This window comes from Eubalaena glacialis, chromosome 13 (genome assembly GCF_028564815.1).
Source record: "Eubalaena glacialis isolate mEubGla1 chromosome 13, mEubGla1.1.hap2.+ XY, whole genome shotgun sequence".
Taxonomy (NCBI): domain Eukaryota; kingdom Metazoa; phylum Chordata; class Mammalia; order Artiodactyla; family Balaenidae; genus Eubalaena; species Eubalaena glacialis.
In genome coordinates this window covers 53354944-53375606 of record NC_083728.1, presented here as the reverse complement: position 1 = coordinate 53375606, position 20663 = coordinate 53354944, and the positions used below count along the sequence as shown (strand labels likewise).

The 20663-nt window shown below is 48.1% G+C and overlaps 1 protein-coding gene across 6 annotated transcripts in view; it reads left to right on the top strand.

Annotated features, from left to right (window-relative positions):
- Positions 1-239: 239 nt before the first annotated feature.
- RIN2 (Ras and Rab interactor 2) overlaps positions 240-20663 on the top strand; it is a 226994-nt gene continuing 206570 nt past the window's right edge. For all 6 annotated transcript variants that reach the window (XR_009703116.1, XR_009703114.1, XR_009703113.1 and 3 more), the window contains exon 1: positions 240-431. The gene's annotated coding sequence lies outside the window, so the exon portion shown is untranslated. The remainder of the gene's footprint in view (positions 432-20663) is intronic.

Genomic DNA, 20663 nt, shown 5'->3' with positions numbered 1-20663 from the left:
AGGCGGGGCGGGAGCCGGGCCAGCCAAGTTCGCTCCGGGTTAGATCAACTTTCTGGTCCAGCTCTCTCCTCCCTGCAGCCTGGGTCCCTGGTCCCCGGGTGAGCGCAGAGGCTGCGCGTCCCCGCAGCGGAGGGTGGGCGGTACCGGGGGCGCTGGGGGCCCCGGTCGCGCAGGCGCCTTCCTCGCCCCCTCGGATTCCCCCGCCCCATCCCTCCCGAGCGGTTGGGGGAGGGGGATGGCTAGAGCTGGAGCCGAGGGAGGGCGGGAGGCAGACACAAAGCCCTTCCCTCGCCTCCCCCTCCACCTCCCCTCCTTCTCTTCCTCCTCCTCCTCCTCCTACTCCTCCCGGGCGGGGAGAGTCAGCCCCGCGCTAGTCCGCGGGGCCACCGGTCGCCCCCGCCTCCGGGACCTGCGGGGAGGGCCTGCGCGAGGTAAGGGGCGGCGGCAGCGGAGACCCCACCCCCTGTGCCCGCACCCGGCGCGCCGGGAGACTCCTAGACCGGGGTGGGGGCGTTGCGGGGTTCGAGGCACGGGTGCTGCTCCTCGCACGCTCCTCCCCTGAGGCCTGGGGGCAGAGCGAGCGAGCGGCCTCGGGGGTCTTGGGGACGGGCGGGGGAGGGGGGAACAGGGAATGGGGGCGCCGGGACGGGGGCACGGTGGGCTTCCGGGCAAGGATCTTAAGCAGACCTCTGCCGGGGGGAGGGGGGGTGAGGGGCCGCCGAGGCTGCGGGCGCGCGCGGCGGAGGAGGTAGGGACTTTGGTTGAGTTCTACCTGCGGGGACGCCTAGGGGGTGTCAAGTGCGCCCCGCGCCGGCGCGCGCGGCCCGGAGCGGGGTCGCACGCCCGGGTGCCCGGCGCAGACCGGGTACGTGCGCTCAGCCCGTAGCGGGGCGGACGCTCGGGCTAGGGATTTCCTCCCCCGGGGGGGAGAAGCCGGACGGGGGGCAATGGGGTTGTTGCGGTGATTGATGGCAGGCGGAGGAGGAGCCCGGGAAGCAAGGGGGCCACTTTCCCACTTTGAGGCCTCCTCGCCCCCCACCCCCCCGGCTCGGCCCCCACCCCCCCGGCTCGGCCTCCACCCTTGGCCTCGGCTCCCACCAGCGCAGCGTCCACCCACCCGCGCCCCTCGACGGCCGCGGGACGGCGGGGAGTTTGCAGAATTCAGCTTTAAAGCCTGTGATGTGTTGCCAAGAAATACAGGGCGCGACCGACCCCCTGGGCCCTAACCGGCGCCTCGCTTCTCGTCAGAGCTCTCAGATCCTGGGGGCGGGGGGGGGGGGTTCCTAAGTCAGCAGAGGAAGCCGCGCACGAACCCGAGCGCTGTGGAGGGTAGTTTCTTGCAGGCCTGAGGGTTTCAGGCATAGTGGGATTTCTTAGAAACATGCTGTCATCAACAAGGAAACCCCAGAGCACTCTTCGGACCAATAGGACTTTGTAAATATTGCAGCAAAAGCAAACATCTGGCGGAACTCGGTCATTAAGAAAAATAGTGTTTTAATGCAATATTGAAAAACATCAAATTTCATGTAAAAAATCCACAGTGAACAAAATATCAACATTTTACATCAGGTCCGGGTTGTGGTTATGACCTTGCATCATTGTTCAATGGAAGCAGTGTTTCCAGTTGCCCTCAGTTTATCTGGACCCCACTTGGGGGTTTATGAGGCTTGACAGTGGCATGCAGCAGATTATGCAATGCCGACTTTGTATATAGTCGTGGTTTTTTTTGGTTTTACTATGAAATTTTTTAAAATTGAAGTATAGTTGATTTACACTGTTGTGTTATTTTCAGGTTACAGCAAAGTGATCAATTATACACACACACACACACGCACATATATATGTATTCTTTTTCAGATTCTTATACTTTATAGGTTATGTTTTTGACTGTGGAACTCTTACTAACTTTTTACCCAGTTCAAATATGCGAGAGTATTTTGATGAGTGGACATAAAGGTGGGCATTTTCTCTTTTCCAACGTGTCTCTAGAACAATTGTGCAGTCCCTGCTCTGGCACCTCCACAGAGGGCATCGAGGGCCGTGGGTTGGGAGGGGCCTGGGGGGAGACTCACATTTGGGACTCTAGAAAGAAGGCTGGTGGTTGACAGGAGCTTTGGGGTTTGGGGACTCTGCTTTCAGCATTTGGAGTCTGGGGACGTGAGAAGACCAACCTGCTACCGTGACCTCTTTGTCTGGAGACACTGTCCCACAGACAGGTTATCTGAGTAGAGAAGGAGCCCTAAAATAGTCCACCCTTGACTCCCCCTTCCCATGCAGGGGCATATGGGAGCAGCTTGACCCCCAGGTCTGTGGTATGCACTTGTTTAGAGATAACTTCCCAGCAGCCCCCTTTTCCCGGCCTGAGGTCCTCCTCCCCTTCGCCAAATTCAAGGGCCACTACCCACAACAAAGAGGAGTTCCTTCTCCAGAAATGCCTCTTTTCAGAGGTAAATCCTCCCCCTCTGCTTGGAGGAGACAGATAAGTCATTTCTCCTCTGTCCAAGGGCAGTCAACACTGGGAGGTCAACCTCAACTGGGCCCAATCAGCACACACTGCCTGCATTGCATCATTTTGCTCTTCGTCCCATTCCCCTTGTATATCCAAGCCTCCTGACGATCCTTCCAGATTCCTCGTGGTTTCAGCTGGGAAGGATTCCCTGAACTCCCTCCTCCTCTCCCTGGTACGGCACCAGAATTCCTTGGGTGTGTATGACTTATGAGCAATATGCAATGGCCGCCATTTGCCCACGGTGAACTTCCTAAGGATGAAAGCCAGCTCCTAGTTCTTTTATTTTTTACATTTATTTATTTATTTATTTATTTTTTGGCTGTGTTGGGTCTTCGTTTCTGTGCGAGGGCTTTCTCTAGTTGCAGCAAGCGGGGGCCGCTCCATCGCGGTGCGTGGGCCTCTCACTATCGCGACCTCTCTTGTTGCGGAGCCTAGGCTCCAGACGCGCAAGCTCAGTAGTTGTGGCTCACGGGCCCAGTTGCTCCGCGGCATGTGGGATCTTCCCAGACCCTTCCCAGGGCTCGAACCCGTGTCCCCTGCATTGGCAGGCAGACTCTCAACCACTGCACCACCAGGGAAGCCCCAGCTCCTAGTTCTAACACTTAAGGAATGGGTGTTGAACAAGTGAACAGAAGTATCCCCCTGTAAAAAGCATTTTGAGGAGTTACAGGGCAATAAGTATATCCTTAGCAGATAATATTTTTTTTAATGTCACTATTATTGCTCTTGACATTTATTTTTTTAATATTTATTTATTTATTTGTCTGCACCAGGTCTTAGTTGTGGCATGCGGGATCTTCGTTGCCACGTGAGGGATCTTTAGTTGCAGCATGCGGAATCTTTTAGTTGTGGCATGCAGGATCTAGTTCCCCAACCAGGGATCGAACCCGGGCCCCCTGCATTGGGAGTGTGGAGTCTTAACCGCTGGACCACCAGGGAAGTCCCAGCAGATAATATTTTTATAGTGCTTTATAAAATGCTTGTCCAGATAATATCTCAGTTGTTTCTCATAGCAATACTAACAATTCCATTTGGTAGGTGGGAAAACAGAGGCCTGGAGAGGTCAAAGCACCAAAGTTGGAACTAGGGCTCCAGGCCCAGTAATCATTTTGCTGAACCACTGCTGACTTGCTAGAGGTGGCCCTGCTCAGATGCACATCCCACGCAGTGTATGTCCAGAGCAGAATTTACACAGTGGTGTTTTAGGAGGCAGTTCTACTAAGGAATTACTAGAGTTACTTGGGTAAAATGCTTTAGAGAAATAAATGCTAGTGTTAAGCAGGTTTTCCACTGCAGGACTTTTCAGTGCCTTTATTATCATTATGTGCATTGGGACTCTTTAGGATGCCTCCATAACATGTAATGTTTGCCAGCTTCTTTTGGCCACAGAACCATGGAACATCTTCCGGATCCAGTGTTCTAAGGGGTCCACTTGGGGAAATGTTGCTTAGTTCACTCAAAACCTTCTGACATCTAGGCAGTGTTCAAGGACCACTAGTGTGCAGAATAGTAAACAAATGTATGTTCTGGACATTTAAAAAGCACAGTGATGCCCCCTTGTAAATTTAGAGTAAATTGTTGGTTCCCCAGCTTCTGTGCATCTGATTAACACGAGTCAGTTCTCCCGGGTTTGGCCAGATCTGAGGGAACTGGAAGAGTTGGGTAGACAATGCAGACAGGCCCTAGAGAGCATGGGCCATTCATGCTGCTGGAAGCAGCAGGCAGAGCTCACCCAGCCTCCCCGGAGAACCCCTCAGATGCAGCTGTTTCTATGGAGTGGCTGCTTAGGGCCTCTTGTCCTGATGGTGGCTCGTCCTGGTTGACCGCACCCATTGAGTGGGAAATACAGTTGCCTACCTTCTCTCCCTGGGAGCTGTGGATCCTGTAGGGCATCCATGTCTACATTTACTCGTGAAGAGGAAGTGACAGTCACTGTCTGAGTGCCTGGGATCAGAAGCAAAGGGCTGCTGATGGTCATCCCTCATCCAGGTCCCCCACTGCAGGAGGTGCAGCCCCCAGTTCAGACACACCCATTGTTTGAAATTGTTTTGAATTAGAGCATGCCTGCAATCTACTGTTACGTACTTTTCACAGATCAGTGACCCTGGCTGTTCAGGCTTTATTGCGTTTAAGAGAGGAGATGAACCGTGGATTCCAGAGTTCGTATTTCAGGGATTCAGAGGAGAGTGGTGGGTTAGGAGGAGCCTTGGGAAAGGTGAGGCCATGATCAGAGAGAGGCTGGGTGAATTTAACATCCGTCTGCTTTTGGATGGAGGCATTTCTAGCTTTCCAGTGCTGAGCAAATTATCTTACAATTTGTTTCATAGATTTTTCCAAAGCACAGAATCTAAGTAGCTCATTTAGAGATCTGTAATTGAATAGGGTGGTGTCACAGAGGTCAAGGAAAGGAATGTTTTGAGAAAAATGGGCCTATCAGATGGGGTGGGTGTTCGTGAGAGGGCGTGTGCGTGTGTGTGTGTGTGTGTGTGTGTGTGTGTCCTGCATGTGTGGCCAAGGAAGAGGGTGGGGAGGAAATACTGAGTGTGATTTCCAACCCTGGTTCCAACGAACATGTAGACATCATGTAGTTGCCGTCCTCCACCTGGGTGGGGGTCTTAGTTTTCACAAAACAACTCAAAGATATGCATCAGATGTTAGCTATATCCCTTGAGGAGGAACCAGGAGTTCTGTGGCTGTTTTATGGCTGAATTGTTGTTTAAGCTATTATTACTTTTCTTGTTGGACTGCTTTTCCTTTGTTTCTGCATTTTCTCACTTCTCTAATTATTCACTACATGACTATGCTCTTTGGAACTCGTGGAAGGCCTAGAAGACTAAAATTTTTTTACAGACAAGAAGTGCGGGACTCTGAGGTCTCATACCTCTGAAGGCCCTGCAGGGCCCTGCTTGGTTTCAGGTGTTCTAATTACTGTGAGCTTCTGTCTCATTTGTATTTGATCATGACTTGTGGTCAAGTAACAGTCAACGGAGTTATTATGTAATTCCCCCACTTGCTTGAAATTCTCGAAAGTTGAGCATTTTAAAGATAAGGCTTGGTGGAATCATTTGTATTTTACCATTTTTAATGAGTTAAGTCTATTTTAATTGAGTAGGTTAAAATTGAGTCAAGTCTATTTTAATTGAGTAGTAAATGAGATAAACAACAGATATTTTAGATTTCATGTATATGATTTCATGTGTTAGGTCAGACATGCAAAATACAGAAATCCAAACATTCAGCTAGTTGAAATATTAGCTCGATGAACTCTATTTGCTTTAAAAAGCTTTTCTTTTTTCCTTTATTGAAGATATCACCACAGGTTTTATTACAAATATCTAACTCCCCATTGCATTTAAACTCAGATTTGAGTACAAGAACATTTTTGAAAAATGAATTGAGGCAGATGTCTCTCCTGGATGGTTAGGGAGGGGCGCCTTCACAGGTCAAATTGCTCCTGGACCCTGTGTCCCCAGAAATCAGCCAAGACCCCCCATGACCCCGCAGGGCGAAAACCAGAGACCGTATCTCTGTAACCAGCCTGGGGTTTGTCTGCCTTCAACATGTGTTGACCGAAGGTGAGATGTCATCTAAACAACCATCCTCGTCTCACGATCCAGACTTTGTTCAACTAAGTGCTGTGCGTTCGTGACTTTTTATCACACAAATACTTTAACTTTCCATGTAGTCAAATGCCTGTACTTTTCCTATGGATTTCTTTAATTGGCTCCTGTGCGTAGAAATCCTTTCTGCATCCTCAGTCAGCGAGCCAGTTACAGTTTCTTCTTATTTTGATGCTTTCAGTTTTACAGATGACTGTTGAAATCACTTGGCAGATGGTTTGTGAAGTAAGAATGCAACTTAATTCTTTTTGTTCCCCACTAGTTTACCCAAAGGCCCAGCGTCATTTGGTGAATAAACCCAGCTCTCCCCAACTCTGTAAAACATGCTGTATTTGGCTGAGCAAGTCCCACTCCACTTTTTGCCTCTTTATCTTTCTTTCCTTTCTTCTCCCAGATTTTCTTGGCAATGTTCGCCTTAATTCTTCCCATTAGTTTTATTCCATGGCATTAGTTTGGAATTGTACTAGGCCTAGCCACTGATTTGGGAAGACCTGAGACATCATTTTTGATCCTCTTCCCCCAGTAGTTGAATTAGAGCCTGTAGGGATTTCTTGTGCAGATTCAGGCCTCACTGATTTCCTAGGCAGCAGGGTGCCTGGGGAAGAAGATACAAACCTGGGCTGGTCCTGCAGGGATGTGTTTGCTTTTGGTTTCAGTGATGCTGGGAGGTGTGGGTCCTGGCTGACTTCCGGGATGGGGGCCAAGGTTCCTTTGGGATCTGACCTCTGCAGATATCCCTCTGTAACTCCCGGCCTGAAGGGCCCCTGGCCTTGAAGGGGATACTTACAAACACTGGTGAGGACGGGGCAGGGTGGTCAGTGCTCCACTCACGTTACTGAGTCCAAGCTCATACCGTTCGCCACATGACAGGCCAGTAAATCGAGAGACGAGTTGTTGGGGGAAGGAATGGTGACTTTATTTGGAAAGCCAGCAGACTGAGAAGATGGTGGACTTGCGTCCCAAAGGGCCATCCCCCTCTCTTAAACTCTGTTTCCCTGGGACTGTGGTACCTCCTGTGGGTGAAGTCATGTCGAAGAGCAGGGGCTGGCAGAGGGCAGCGACCTCTTTCTTCCATTCTAGGGTGGCGTGGCTGCACATAGAAGGGGCACTTCCTCCTGTCCCAGGTGTCACAGAGGAGCCCAGTGGAAGGGATTAGCTGGACGGACGGGATGGTGGCTGTGAGCTGGTATCCACTGGGTTTGGGGTAGAGGAGGGTCCAGTGCAAAGAACGAGAGCCAGGAGGAGTGTGGACGTTTGGGGGAAGACCGCGTCGTTCACTGTGGCTCCACTCAGGACCCGAGCTTCCCCGCCTCGGTTCTGTGAAGTGTGGAGAGAGGGAGGCCGTGGTCCAGGCCCTCTGAGGGCTCCTAGACCAGGGAGGCAGGTACTGCACATGCGGGACCAGCAGAGGCCGGCTTAGGGCAGCATCAGGTCCTGAAGACCCAGACCTGTGGACAGATGGAGAGGGTCTAGGAGGGAAAGCTGTCATCAGCTGCCTGAGCTGGAACAGATCAGGCCCTGCGGGGAATTGTGCTCTATTTTTGATCTACGTAGAATCTCAGCTTCCTTTGTCTATAAAAGGAGATAAGGGGACATCTTCACAGGAAAGTTCTGGAGACAGTGTGGGACCCAGGAGAGTGGCCGGATCCGAGGCCAGCTTAGTGGACGCAGGCATCGTTGTGCCCCCTGGCGGGTCAGTCTTTGGCTGAGGGCTGCCCCAAGCGCTTCTGGCTTCTGCACGCAGTCCGAGCAGGGCCCGTCAGCCTGAAGGCTGTCCTCCCGCAGAGACAGGGGCGCCGGCGGTGGGAGGGAAGATGTGTTTGAAAGTGGTACAGGGACCCGCGCAGACCTCGGCCTGGGACGCTTGTTCTCAGCCCCACAGAAGCAGGCAGGGTGGGTGGTTGGAAGATGGTCCCTCCTCCATTTCTTGGGACGGTGCGAGGCACAGGAGTTTCTTACTAACCCTCTGCTGTGAGGGATAACGTGTGCGGCTTACTGGCCCATGGTGGTCACACTGGCCCACCAGAAACCATCTCTGAAGCTTCCCCACCATGTTGATTTCCCTCAGTTCTGCTGCAGGTATTTATGCCCTCAGATCTTATTGGAAATAGTCAACGTAATCACAGGATGCCTGTAACTATGCAAAGAGCCTTCTTGGACATAGTTAGCCCTTGGTTTCTACCACTGTTGGCTCCCAGTTCCTTGAAGACTGATGAGGTATAGGACAGGGGACATTGAGAACCTCAGGGAACTTTAAGATCTGAAGAGCTTCTTAATCATGTCAGGAGATGACAACATAAATCCCCACTGTCCCGGGCAGTCATTAAATACACGTGAGCATCTGAGTGCATTCGTACCTGCACCTTCCATCCTTTCTGTGCTGTACTCATCCTCCCCCGCCCACCCCCCCAGTTCTGGTAGTTTGCACCAGCCCCGCCGTGGAAGCGTAAGACCATGCACTTGTGGATTGCTTCAAACTAGCCAATCACAGGAGGCTTCAGAGATGAATGAAACCCATTGCTACCAGGGGCTGCAGTTCAACCTGCAGATCCTCCCGTGATAAGGGGTCCACTCATCTGCTCTTCTGAGAACCCAGCAGCTGGAATAAGGATTGAGACAGAGAAGCCAGAATTACATGACAGTACCACGTGGTCTGAGATGAGATTTTTTTTTTTTTAATTGAGTACAGTTGATTTACAATGTTGTGTTAATTACTGCTGTACAGCAAAGTGATTCAGTTATACACACATATGCACTTTGTAAAATATTCTTTTCCATTATGGTTTATCATAGGGTATTGAATATAGTTCCCTGTGCTATACAGTAGGACCTTGTTGTTTATCCATCCTATATATGCTAGCTTACATCTGCTGACCCCAACCTCCCACTCCATCCCTCCCCTAACCCCCTCCCCCTTGGCAACCACAAGTCTATTCTCTATGTCCGTGATTCTGTTTCTGTTTCATAGACATTTGTGTCATATTTTAGATTCCACATATAAATGATATCATATGGTATTTGTCTTTCTCTTTCTGATTTACTTCACGTAGTATGATAATCTCTAGGTCCATCTATGTTGCTGCAAATGGCATTATTTCGTTGCTTTTTATGGCTGAGTAGTATTCCATTGTGTGTGTGTGTGTATGTATATATATATATATATATATATACCACATTTTCTTTATCCATTCATCTGTCAATGGACATTTAGGTTGTTGCCATGTCTTGGCTATTGTGAATAGTGCTGCTATGAACGTAGGGGTGCGTGTATCTTTTTGGATTATAGTTTTGTCTAGAAATATGCCCAGGAGTGGAATTGCTGGATCATATGGTAACTCTGGTTTTAGTTTTCTGAGGAACATCCATACTGTTTTCCACAGTGGGTGCACCAACTTACATTCCCACCAACAGTGTTGGAGGGTTCCCTTTTCTCCACACCCTCTCCAGCATTTGTTATTTGTACACTTTTTAATGATGGCCATTCTGACCGGTGTGAGGTGATACCTCATTGTAGTTTTGATTTGCATTTCTCTAATAATTAGTGATGTTGAGCATCTTTTCATGTGCCTATTGGCCATCTGTATTCTTTGGAGAAATGTCTATTTAGGTCTTCTGCCCATTTTTGGATTGGGTTGTTTGTTTTTTTGTTGTTGAGTCGTATGAGCTATTTGTATTTTGGAAATTAAGCCCTTGTAGGTCGCATCATTTTCAAGTATTTCTGAGATGAGATTTTAAACATTATGATTCAAGCTCTCAAGAGATCTATCATCAGATCTAATTTTAACTATTGATATAAGGTAGAAATATCTCTTTCTTAGTTTTTTCCTAAGGTATTTTTCATTTAGTGTAAGTATCAAGAAACCATTAAAATAAGAATTGCAAGAGAAAAAAAATGATCAACTGTAAGGGTAAAAGAAAATGAATAGTGTGAAAATGTAGCATTTTCACTTCTGTTTTTCCATAAGTCCATTTAAAGTTCTGGGTCTTAGTTGTTGTTTACCGTTCTGTGGGATTCTCTATACATCCCGTGAAAGATGATACAGGAAAGTATGGAAGGCTTCAGGGTAAGCTGTACTCAGTTCTTCCAGAGAGAGAAAAAGAGCCTGGCATAAGAACCAAGTCTTCGTAGTTCTCAAAGATTTTGATGCTTTTATAAATTAAACATCATTCTGGAAACAGAGATAAATATCAATAAATTATGGCAAAGTAATTGTTGAAGGTTGACTGAACTGAAGGTACTTATACAGCTGCATGATTAAGTATTATTTAATTTAGCAAAACTGCCTTTGAGAAAACATTTTTTGGTGAGTGCTGGGAAAATGGACCAAGCTATTAAGCCATTTGACTTCAAGCACGTTTACACACCATATGAAAACCCAGCACAGAAGCAAGGAGAAAACCCTCTGACTGATAAAGCATTTTCCAATAAACTTAACATTTAACAGAAAAGGTCTTCGAATGGACGGTGAGGGGATGCAATCCACCTTGCCCTCTGTCTCGAGGAGGAGATGTGGAATCTTGTTTTTCCTGTAGTGTTGCTTTGGCTTGGCCACAACCATGCTCTACAATCCATTGACCCTGCCACCTGGTCACTGCCCCTCGTCCACGTCACATCCTCACCTGCGTCCCTCTCAGCTTGGATCTCAGGGTGTGGGGTCATAGCTCTTCCTTTGCATAAACCTTAATTTTCTTGTCTCTCTCAGGGGACTCCCCTGACTGAATCCAAACCCTGGTCTGTGTCTGCACCAGGCAGTCGGACAGGCTGGAAAACCACGGGCGCGTTGAGGGTGCGTGGCCGTTGATCTCAAGGGCTCCTGTTCCATTTATCAGTGCATCCACTCTCCTCTTCAGATCAGATTTGACAGACTTAAAAAAAAAAAATCACATTCACTTATATATGGGAGGGAGATAAAGTTTCAGAAACTAACACTACTCTGATGTTTCCTTTTCCCTTCTCTCTGATCCTGTCCTATTTCATTTACTTAAAGTGCGCTGATGGCGACCTTCTAAATCGATTTCACAGCCCACTCATGGGCTTGGAAAAAAAGAAGCCCTGGACTATTTCATGCTGATTCCTCCCTTCTAGAACCTCCCACGCACTCCTCGACCTCCTCACTTTCAGTTGATGACCTTACTTCTTATTTCACTGAGATGCTAGAATTAGAAGAACTTCCATTACTCCTGCCCTGAAACTACCAACAGACCTGCATCTGGATGCACCTGCTGTGTCCCCCTCCTGCCACGATGGATAGAACATCTGTCCTCCTCTCTGGGGTCCACCCCTGAGCTGGTGCAGTGTACCCCAACTTTTCCCCATACTCGAGGATATCCCTCCCACAGTGGCTCCCTCTCTGTCCTGGATCACCAGTTTCCTGGCGTCTCTACCGACTTGCTTCCGTCCAGGTACAGTCATACCGTAATATCACCCATCTTTAGAGAAGCTTCCCCTGACCCCACACCTGCCTCCCACTCCTCCCTCTTCACAGGGGTGTGCTCTCTGTCTCCACTCCCCCGTCCATTCTTTCCTAGACCCACTCCCATCAAGGTCTTGTAACCCCATCTGACCTTGTCAGGGGCACGCGTGACCTCCATGTTGCCAAATCCTGTGGCCAGTTTTTGGTCCCCATCTCCCTCCATCTTCCAGTAGCATCAGACACAGGTACCTGCCCTTCCTTCTTACAAATACTTGGCTTTCAGCACCACACTTTCTCTTGCTTTTCCTGCTTCGCTGGGGGCTCCTTCTCAGCCTCCTTTGCAAGCCCCCCCGCCATTTCCTTAATCCCTGACCATCGAGTGCCTTGGGGCTTAGTCCTTGGTCTCGTCTAGTTGATTCTTCCGCTAGGCGATCTCAGCCAGCCTTGCTGCTCTCAATCCCACCTGCATGCGATGGTTTCCAAGTCAAGCCTCTGTGAAACTGCAGCCGCTATTGGGTGCCCAGTGGCCTCTGGGGTATCTCCGCTCGGTGGGCTCGTAGGAATCTCAGACTGGTTGTGCCCCAAGCGGACTCCTTGTCCTGCCTGCCTGGTCCTGCCCCCTCCTCTCATTTCCCCGGTTCATCCAGTAGCTCCATTCTCCCAGGTTTTCAGGCTCAACACCATGGACTGCCCCCCTACCCCAATATCTTGCATCCAGTCCATCAGCAGGTTTGATCAGCTCTGCCTTCAAGCAGTATCCCTGAGCTGTCCACATGTCACCCGCCCACTGCCACCACCTCTAAGCCCCCATCGTCTCTTACCTGGAGTCCTGCAGTGTCTGCCTGACGCATGGCTTTGCTCTGTTCTTGCCTCCCTGCTGTGTTTCTCTCCACGGGGTACTCACAGCCGACTTAAAAACATGTCAGTGCCTTTCCTTCCAGTTTTCATCTCACTCAGAGTAAAACCCACAGCTTTCTCCACAACCCGCAAGTCCCTTTGTGGCCAGGGCTCAGCACCCGTCTCCCCTCCCCTCCCGCCCTCCCATGAGGTGGTAAGCCTGCCCCCGTCCCAGCCCTGTCCGGCTCCTCCTTAGCCAGGGATGGGCTCCCTCCAGATCCCCATGTGACCCGCCCTCACTGCCTCTGGTCTCTCCAGAGCATCACTGCAGAGACGGTGTCCCTGACCGCCCCGTGAAAAACAGCAAATCTACCCACGCCCTCCTCAGTGTTCTTCCGGCATCTGTTTGCACCTGACGCGCACTGGGCAAGTCGGGGGTTTGTCTGGTTTGTCCCCAGAGTAGTGCTGGCATATCTATAGCAGGTACTTAATAAAAACTTGTTGAATTAAATAGTTAAGGCACAAAGAATCTTGAAGCTTGGGCGGGGTGACTAAAGAGCCAAAATATCCCTTTGGGCTAAAAATAAAAGTACGCCTGTTGTGAGACAGCTTCCCAGTTTCCTGCAGGAGATGCTGCCCGCTTGGCTGCACCAGCCCAGGGCACTGGGGCCGTGCTGTGGAATCAGGAAGAACACGAGCCTTGGAAGCTCTTTCTCTTGATTCTTTTCCCCAAACCCTGGAAAATGTTTCTGCAAGAGAGATTTTTTTAAGTGTAAGTACATGCAGTGCTCAACTTTAAGACAGAGATAAAGACATTTGGAAATTTGAATGCAGCCTCCAGAAGGATCGGAGGGATGGGCCGAAGGACTGTGATGCTTACAGCTAATAAAGGCTCCAGACCCGGGAGAGTTGCTTCCGTCCTCCTGAAGAGGACGCCGCCCTGCAAACCCCGGTGACAGACGAGTTTCAACCCACGTGCGTGACCGGAGGGGCCAGGCGGGACCGCTACATAATTTGCGGGGCTCAATGCAAAATGCAAATGGGGGCGCCCTGGTCAAAAATTATTAATAATTTCAAGGAGGTGTCAGAGCGTTAAACCAAGAGTGGGGCCTTCCTGAATGCAGGGCCCGTGCGACCACACGGGTCACATACCACGGAGCTCGCCACGGGCCACGTGAGACGTGAGCTTCTGCTGACCAGGGCTTCAGGGTCCAGCTGACAAGCATGCCAGCCAGGAGCACCAAGCGCCTTTGAGGTGGTTACCCCCTGTGTTGTCCCCTGGGACACAGGAAGTGGTTTTATTTTCCCTCTTTTTTTCAGATCGTAGACCCGAGGCACAGAGAGGTTAAGTAACTTGTCTGTGGTCACAAAGCGTGAAAATGGAAGAGCCGAAATTCAAACCTGCTCTGTCAAATGCCAGGACCTACACTCTTAGCCACACCCATCACATCTCCAGAGCATCTCTTTGTGGAAATACGAAGGTGTATTAGAGCTGCCGTAACTCCCTCTGGAGGTGCCGAGGACAGAACCGGTCTGGGCCCCTCTCCTACCTTCTGGTGGCCCTGAGCAATCCTCAGCCAGCGGACGCAGGGCTCCAGTCTCCACCTGCGTCCTCCGGTGACGTCCTCCCTCTGTGTCCGCACATGGCCTTCCCTCTGCACGTGTCTGTGTCCAAATTTCCCCTTTTTATAAGGACCCAGGTCACACTGGATTAGGGACTTAAAGACCTCATCTTGACGAAATCAGCATAGACCCTATTTCCAAATAAGGGCCCATACTGTGTGGTGCTGGGGATCAAAACCCCACTGATCTTTTGCAGGACACATAATTCAACCCATAACAGGATGTAAAGTTGGAAACTGATCAAATATGCAGGAAGTGTGACCAGTGCACATGGTCAGAAGTAGAGTCAGGCATTCTCGGTGGTGAGTAGTTACTCTGTGGTCAAAGCGCCCGATAGGAATCACCTCACTCCTGCCCTCCTGCCTTGTTCTCAGGGCAGGGAGTCCTCGGCACCCTCCCAGAAGTGGAGGAAGCCGAGAATGGGAGCCCAAGGCTTAAAGAAATGACAGGTGAAGTGGGTGGATCTTGACTGCTGGTTCGGAGGTGTGCTGTCCGTTAAACCACCGCTCTGCTTTCAGTGATGTCCAACAGCGCTGGGTGCCAGGGTCCCTGGAGAGTCAGCCCTTAACAAACCACAGCTTCTTCTTCTGCTGCCTCAGGGCGTGCTAGAGACCAAATGACTGGATTGGGGAGATGAGTAATAGAACTTCCGAATTCCTAATAATGCAGATTCTGATCACAGCCTATTAAAAATAACATCATGGAGTGTGACACTAAAAATAAAATAATAAAAAAGATTCTATGATATTACGTAAATACCATAAAATAATATATGCACGTAATAAAAAGAATAGATTTAGCTTTGTAGAAAACTCATGGTCTTGCCCTTGCTTTCCCCCTGACCAACACCATGACCTTGGAGTTTCCTCCGTTCAAACCCTGAGGTTCTGTCCCGTGGAACCACTGCTGTCACGCAGGGGCAGGATTCAGAGGTCTCTGCAGGCTCCCCTCTTTTTTCTCACAGAAAACTGGTGAGGGCAGAGCTCAGGTTCCTGAACTCAGCTTACGTAATGCATCTGAACTGGCTCCAGCATCGCCTGCCCCTTCCCACCCCCTGAAGCCCGGCACTGAAGCAGGAGAGAACCTTGGGATTGTTCAAGAGGACGGGTGACAACACCTGCGCTCAGTGGAACCAGCCCTGACTTATGTTTCCAGCGGAAGTCAGACAGGAATGTGGAGTGGGCACATTGTATTTTGCTTGGAGCAGCATGTGATAAAAGGGATATTTTTGCAAGTAGAGAAAGAAGTGGGGAAAGAGCCAGAGATCACAGAAAATGGAGAGGAATATTTAGTCGGGAAAAGCCACGATTCCCCCTGTCTGCTGCCACTGTGACGCGTGAAGGAATTGAAAGTGCCAGTAGAAAAGTATTCCTGTTCTAGAGAAAGGGTCGAAGGGAATGAAACCCTAGCATTCATTCAAAGTGCTATTGAGGACCATACGTCAGGTGCTGAAGTGAACGGGTGGGGTACCCACTTTTGTGCTTCCTTAAGTCTTCCAGGCCGTCGCCACAGTCCAAGCCATCCTCTTGTCTTGTGAGGAGGAGGATGAATGTCGCCCCATATCCGCTGGTTCCGCATCTGTGGAGTCAACCAACTGCAGATCAAAAATATTTTTTAAAAATTCCAGAGAGTCCCAAAAAGCAAAACTTGAATTTGCTGTGTGCCAGCAACTACTTACGTAGCATTTACATTGTATTTACAACTGTTTCCATTGTATTAGGTATTATAAGTAATCTGGAGATGACAAAGTATATGGGAGGATGTGCCTAGGTTATATGCAAATACTACACCATTTTATATAAGGGACTTGAGCACCCGTGGATTTTGGTATCTGAGTGATTGTAATAGGATTTTACCTTAAAAAGATCACCCTGACTGCTGGTTACAGAAAGGGTTTCAGTGGAGCAAAAGTGGCCTCGAGGGGACCAGACGGGAGAGTCTTGTAATCCTTCAGAGGGCGGCTCTGGGTTCTCGGGAAGAATCAGAGGCACTGTTTAGAGAAGACCCAGCAGAGCTCAATGATGGATTTGCTGTGAGGCGTGCAAAGAGGAAATCATCCGGGATGGCCCCGGGCTTCCTGCATTGACCGCTCGGGTTGGCGGAGGTGCCCTTGCAGGAGATGGTAAACCTGGGAGGAAAAGGCGTGACACTGAAGAATCCCCTGTTGTATGTGTGAAGTTTGCAGTGACAGTGGGAACTCAGGCGGAGGCGTCAAGGAGACTGACTCCAGGGCCTGGAGCTTAAGGGAGCTTTGGGCTGCAAACCCACAGTTAGCCGTGTCAGTATATCTAAATCCAGGGGAGGGTGACATTGTCTATAGAAGAGGTATGGAGGTGTTGTCCTAGGGTTAGCTCATGGAGCAGGATGGTCATAAGTGCAGAATTTTATGTTTCTTGATCTGGTGACCGGAGTCTGAAAATGTTGCAGCTCAAGGGTTGTTGCTGGTTCATTTCTCTTAACTGCTTATCTTCCCCGCAGACAGAGCCTCTCTGATAGTTGGGACTCATCTGGCGCCCTCTAACACACGGTTTCTGAGTCTGATGGAGAAGGGCGTTGGGGCTGAAGAGACCACTTGATTTTGTCGATAGGGTCCTGAGGGCTGACTGAACTAGGCATCATGGTGAGAGCTGACCTTTACTGAGTCTGTGCACGTCTCGTACCCCGCACAGTCCATGCACTGTCTTTTCAAGTGCTTGCACCAGTCCTGAAGATGGGTACTCTTCTTATGCCCATTTGACACTGGGAAGACGGAGGCTTGGACAGCATGAGTGACCTGCTCAAGGTCAAGCTAATCAGGGCTGGAACAGTTTGGCCCCAGGTGTATCCATGGACAGAGCCCGATTCTCCGAGTCATCAGAGTGAGGAACTTTCCATCACGTGACCCACCGTCGTGCAGGTGGCTGTGGGACTCAGTGCATCCGGGGACCTGTGTTCCCCCCACCCTCCCTTGTCCGAGCCTCCAGCTCGGCTCCCGCCACAGCTGTAGAGAAATGCTCAGGAAATCTGGTTTCACAATTTCCCTCTGAAATAGAAATACTTAACACAAATATTTTTGTGACGTTTATAGTTCGTTAAACACTTTCTTAGGCATTCTCAAACTTCCATCCTTTCTGTGCCCTCAAGTCTACCAATAATTTCTTTGCAGTGAGTTGATGAAATAGGAAAAGGGGTGAAGGGCGGCAGTGGAGGTGTGAAGGCGCACGGGTACCGCCCCACCCCGCCTTTAACTATCTTCTCTCTTATTTGTAAGGCTGTATTGCTGGTGGACCATCAAATTCTTTAACAAAGAAAGAATTTCAACTAATAGATTGGTTATAGGTTTTTTCCCTTCTTTTTTAATTGTAAAATATAACAAAATTTACCATCTTCACCATTTTAAGTGTACAGTTCAGCGACATGAAGTATATTCAGATTGCTGTACATCCATCCCCACCTTCCATCCACAGAATTCTTTTCATCTTTCCGAACGGAAATACCCACTAAACAATAACTCTCCATCCCTCTCTCTCCAGATCCTGGCAACCACCACTCCACTCTCTGTCTCTGATTTCCACAACTCTAGATGCTTCATTATAAGTAGAATCATACAGTATTTGTCTTGTTTATTGGCTTATTTCATACAGCATAAATGCTATGTATTTACTACATGAAATACTGGCTTATTTCACTTAGCATAATGTCCTCAAGGTTCAACCATATTGTAGCACATGGCAGAATTTCCTTCCTTTTTAAGGCCGAATAATATTCCATTGCATGTAATACCACATTTTGTTTATCTGTTAATCTGTCAGTGGGCACTTGGGTTGCTTCCGCCTTTTGACTGTTGTAACTAATGCTTCTCTGAACATGCAAGTTCAAATATCTCTTTGAAAGAGATATTTGTTTTCAGTTTTTAGGGGTGTATACCCAGAAGTGGAATTGCTAGATCATATGGTAATTCTATTTTTAATTTCTTGAGGAACTGCCATACTGTTTTCCATAGCAGCTGCACCATTTTGCATTCCCACCAAGAGTTCACAAGGGTTCCGATTTCTCCACATCTTTGCTAACACTTGTTATTTTGTTTTTGTGTGTGTGTGTGTGGCTTTTTTGGGTAATAGTCATCCTAATGGGTACGACATAGTATCTCATTGTGGTTTTGATTTGCCTTTCTCTAATGGTTACTTACATGGAGCATCTTTTTATTTGCTTGTTGGTCACTTGTATATCTTCTCTGGAGAAATTTTTACTCAAGTCTTTTGACCATTTTTAAATCTAGCTGTTTGTTTTTGTTGTCAAGTTGTAGAAGTTCAGTCTATATTCTGGATATTAATCCTTTATCAGATACATGCTTTGTAAATATTTTCTCCCATTCTGTGGGCTGCCTTTTCACTCAGTTGCTTGTGTCCTTTCAGGCACACATGTTTTTTAATTGTGATGTAGTCCAATTTATCTTTTTTTTTTCTGTTGTCTGCTTCTGGAGTCGTACCAAGAAATCATTGCCAGATACAATGTCTTAAAGTTTTTCTCCTATATTTTCTTGCAAGAGTTTTATAGTTTTAGCTTTTACACTTCGGTCTTTGATCTGTTTTAATTTTTGTATATGGTATGAGTTAAGGGACCAGCTGCGTTCTTTTGCATGTGGATATCCATTTTTCCTAGCACCATTTGTTGGAAAGACTGTCATTTCCTCATTGAATGGTCTTGGCACTCTTATTGAAAATTATTTCACCATATATGCATGGGTTTATTTTTGGGCTTTCTGTTCTAATCTGTGGGTCTTTTTGTCTGTCTTTATGCCAATACCACATTGTTTTGATTACTGTAGCTTTACAGTAAGTTTTGAAATTAGGAAGTGTGAGTCTTCCAACTTTGTTCTTCTTTTTCAAGATTGTTTTGGCTATTCAGGGTTTCTGGAGAGTCTATATGAATTTTAGGATGAATTTTTCAATTTTTGCAAAAGAAAATATGGTGTTGGTATTTTGCTAGGGATTGCATTACATCTGGTTAGTATTGACATCTTAACAATATAAATCTTCCAATCCAAAATGCTGAATGTCTTCCCATTTATTTGTGTCTTCTTTAATTTCTGTCAACAACATTTTGTAGTGTTCAGTGTATATCTTTTGCCTCCTTGGCAAAATTTAAATTTATTCCTAAGTATTCTTTTTAATGTGATTGTAAATGGAATTGTTTTCTTAATTTCCTTTTTGTACTGTTCATTTTAAATGTGTAGAAATGCAACTGATTTTGTGTGTTGATTTTGTATCCTGCAACTTTGCTGAATTCTTTTATTAGTTATAATTGTTTGCAGAATCTTTAGGATTTTCTAACATACAAGATCATGTCATCTGCAAACAGAGGTAACGCTTCTTTTCTTTCCAATTTGGATACCTTTTATTTCTCTTTCTTGCCTAATGCTATGGCTAGGGCTTCCAGTACTGTGTTGAATAGAAGTGGTGAAAGTGGGCGTCCTTGTCTTATTTCTGCTCTTAAAAACAGGAGGGAGTGTTTTTTAATCCTCCTCCATCCTTTAATCCTTCTCCATCATTAACAGCAAAGTGTTTTGGATTTTTGTTTGTTTTTTCATCCTGTTTGAATGTGAAGCCTTTAAAGGGGCTGAGGATGCAGGCAGAGGCTGTGGAAATCCTGGTGAGGTGGGCAAAGGAAGGATGCTGATGGGCATTGCTGGGGGAAACACAAGGAAATGGGGAATAAGTGTGTGACTGAGCCGTGCCCCCAGGAGTGGGGTTACACCAACTACTGGTGGCCTGGTCCATACAAGCTCCTTCCCCTCTAAGCCCAGGGGACCCCTTCCCCATCCCCACTCCACCGGGGCCCCTTCTGCCTATGGCTCCCTGCTCACCTGTCTGCTGGGGTCTTTGCCCCAGTGGAGAGCCAGGGTGGGGTAGCCCCAGTCTCACTGAGGAAAAGGTCGTTTGGAACCTGAGCTCTGCTTTCTTCACATTTTTTCCTCCACACAGGAAGTTTTAAATCCCACACTCCAGTTACCATAAAATGACACCACAGGGATTAAACAGGCTTTTATAAATTGTTGATTAGATTTGACACCGCCCCCCAACATAGCCCAGAGCTTCCAGAAAATGACGATTTTCAACTAAACCCTCAAGTAAACTGGAGCCATCTTGACTCACGGCAGAAACATTCACCAATATTTTTCTCTAACTTTATATTTGTTTCCAGCTGAGAATCAACCTTCTTTGTGATGAGGGGGATTTCCTGTTCACATGAACTCTTTCATGGCTCTGGTGCAGTTTTTTTTTTTTTTATTTTTTTAATTTTTTTGGCTGCGTTAGGTCTTCGTTGCTGAGCATGGGCTTCCATTATGGTGGCTTCTCTTGTTGTGGAGCACGGGCTCTAGGCGTGCGGGCTTCAGTAGTTGTGGCTTGCGGGCTCTAGAGCGCAGGCTCAGTAGTTGTGGCGCACGGGCTTAGCTGCTCCGCGGCATGTGGGATCTTCCCGGACCAGGGCCCGAACCCATGTCCCCTGCATTGGCAGGTGGACTCCCAACCACTGTGCCACCAGGGAAGCCCTCTGGTGCAGTTTTCATTCCACAAGAATTCAAAAATACTGTGAAAAAACAAACAAAATGGTCAGGGGGAGCAAAACCTTGCTTTGTGGCATCCCTGGGCTTTTACTTTGCTGGTTTTTTTAAAGTCA